This window comes from Macaca fascicularis, chromosome 12 (assembly GCF_037993035.2).
Source record: "Macaca fascicularis isolate 582-1 chromosome 12, T2T-MFA8v1.1".
NCBI lineage: Eukaryota > Metazoa > Chordata > Mammalia > Primates > Cercopithecidae > Macaca > Macaca fascicularis.
This window is the reverse complement of record NC_088386.1, coordinates 78,386,056-78,389,328: the sequence shown is the minus strand read 5'-3', so window position 1 is coordinate 78,389,328 and position 3,273 is coordinate 78,386,056.

Below are 3,273 nucleotides of genomic sequence, written 5' to 3'. Positions count from 1 at the left end.
ACTGGAGATGTATTTAAAGTTGCTGGTCAATGTTTTCTTAAAAGTAAGATTTTGAAAATACTGAAAGTAAAAACTTGAATGTTACTAAAAATAGAATAATTTAAAAAATTTTCCCCAAGAAAAGACCTTTTAAGTCTACATCTTAAAATTCAAAATAATTTATAGTCATTCTTACGACGTTGTTAAAATGTATGCAAACTTTAAAATGTTGACCAAAGTTTTAAAATTAACATTGTACTGTAGAACACAGAGCTTACAGGAAGTGTACATTATATATACACAGCTATTTATTAGAAGGGAAAACATTTTCTTCCAGGTGATTCCAATTGATCCTTAATTGTATTTTTAAGATTGGGATATGACATATTGTAGCTATTTAATTTTTTAAGGATTATTTTTGTTATTTCAAGTGTCAACCTTAAAGTGCTTTCACTGTAGACAGCAGCATTCTTTGTCCTGTCAAGTAAAACGCAGCTGTAATAAGATTCGATTCTTTGCTTCTGTGTTTCTATTTTTAGTCAAGGACAATCCTAGAAAATGCTTCTCTGGCCATTTTTCCTCCTTTTTCTAACAGTACTCAATGAAAACGAAACATCTTTAGGAAAATTAAAGTCTAAATCACACATATTGATTCAAATTTTGTGAACGGATTTTACATCTCTTTCAAATGTCAAAACTGTTGCAACTACATAGTGATATTCCTGCAGAATGGATAAACAAGATACTGATAAAGCTGCATATCACGTGATCACATACTCATAGAGCACTTCTGTGTTTAATCAATTGATTCGGGTAAAATGTGGTGATTGTCAGTAAGAGGTTGTAAACCTAAGTGGCAGGAAAAGTTTTTATTTCTCTTTGGCTCTTCTCTTTATTTCATCCTCGCTTATAAAAATCCTGTGGCAAGAATGACTGGTATTCAGAACATGTTCTCTAAAGTTACTGTTACTGCTTATCGATTTGAAACAGCTGTGAAATTGAGGGGATCAAGTGAGTTTCAAAACATTGCTGAGTAGAAATGTCTGGTAGATCCTACATGTTTAGGAGGTTATTATTATTATTTTTTTTCATTCTTGGAACAAAGCTTGCTGGGCTCCTGTGTTTTCCCTGGGCCTCAATGAAAGCTATGTAACTCCTGTGAGTACTCCTGAAAATATTCAGATACAAAATGAAAGGTTAGCAAAGAAGAGAAAATCAGTCAGCACAAGACATCGCCCTTAAATGCTTGTAGTCAATTAAAGCCCTGTTCAAGGTTAGGCTGGAATTCCTCCAGCTGTGGTGTTCCATGTAAAATAAAATACTGCCAGCTGTGGTCAATTATTTGATTTCCTTGTGAAACTTGAGAAACGTGTAATCACTGTTAATATGGTAAAAAATTGATCAAGTGTGACATGCTATGTAATTTACTGATTGCAATAGCCTTTTAGGTACCAACTCTGAGAGTGGTATCTGCTGATTAGTTTCTAGACCTCAAGGGCTAAAGTAAGGTTAACTTTTATACTTAAATTTAGCTTCATATCACATGACAGGATTGGTTAAGTGATTTAGCCACTTGATAAAATAGCATCAACTAGCAAGTATTTTTGTGAAGAGTGTTTAAAGATGTAAAAAATGCCTACAGTAGAATAAAGGAGAACTCAAAGTTGTGTATATAATGATCACAATTGCATAAAAAATCTGAGGTCAAAAATGCTAAAACATGAAAATATCTTTTTTGCAACCAACTGTTTCAAAAAGTACATTTGATAGTCTGCATATGATTTGAGGATACAGAGGGAGAAAATGTATTAAAAGAATAAACAATGCCGAGTGCAGTGGCTCATACCTCTAATCCCAGCACTTTGAGAGGTAAAGTGGGCAGATTGCTCGAGCCCAGAAGTTCAAGAATGGCCTGGGCAATATGGTGAAACCCCATCTCTACAAAAAAAATTAGCCAAGTGTGGTGGCACACACCTGTAGTCACAGCTAGCTGGGGAGGCTGAGGTGGAGGATTGATTGCACCCAGGAGGACAAGGCTGCAGTGAGCTGTGCACTCCAGCCTGGGTGACGGAGCGAGTCCCTGCCTCAAAAATGAAAAAGAATCAAAACTTGTAAGAACCGAAAAACAAAAACCCAACTGAACAAACAACAAACAGTAAAAAAATAGAGGGATCTGAGAGCCCAGCATCCAATTTCACTACTTGTGCCAATAAATTAATTCTCACACTACATACATGAATATCCCATAAACATTCCTGGGGACCTAAATATGCTTATCTTTGGAAGGGGTAATAAAGATGGGGTGTATAATCACTTTATGGTGGGAGAGCAACCTCAGGTGCTAGTCATAAATCCAGCATCAAATATGTCAGATCTCAGCTTTCCCATCTTTAAGGGGGAGTCATTACCTGCCTAACCAGAACCACTACAGTCAAGTGAGAGCACTGAACACACCGCCTGGCCACTGGTAACAGTTCCATCAGTTTCCTGTTTGTGTGAGTTTTGCTATGCCTATACTTCGTATCTTTTAAGCTATCAACTACAATCCATAGGTTTTATTTTTATAATAAAATACATAACATTTCTAAGATCTTTTTGTGGGCACACAATATTTCTGATTGTTATAAAAATTCCAGGGCATTCTCCTTAGCTGCCCATCAGGGTCTAGCAATTCTGCCCTTTCTTAAACTGGCTGGTTTACATGTAACTTTTAAGATGGACTCAAGCATCGTCTCCTCTGGGTTCTGCTTTTTGCAGTTAAATTCCACTAAAATTGACATCATTTCCTTGTGAACCTTCATGTAATGTTTCTTTTTTCAATGTAATTTTTAAGCATAAAAAGTCTAGTTTTAACTTTGGCTTAATGTGTCTGACTAATTCACAGACTAATCAGAAAATAGTAAAGGGCTGAGGCTAAAGTTCGTGTTTCACGTTCTAGGAGTGTTATCATCTGGCTTCCAGAGAGAATCTTTAAAAGCCCATTATATTTTAAACCTCAAATTTTACTACCTCGTGACTCCCCCAGTTGTAATTTCATTAGTGATACTGGCTCAAAAAGGGAGTAAGTGGGCATTAAATCTTTGAGTTTCCTATATACATTTGGTCCATTTGAGAAAACCAAACAAAATTATTGCTTAATAGAGACTCCTTTTAAAAGTCAATTAAGTAGCTCAAGCTCTCAGTTTGTCTATCAGAAGAATGTGCTTCCATCCCCCGGTTGTTTGCTCCAGTCCAAAGAGTCAGTCCAGGTGGCTCTGGACTCACCGCATGAGTAGGGTCCAAGGGGCACCTCCA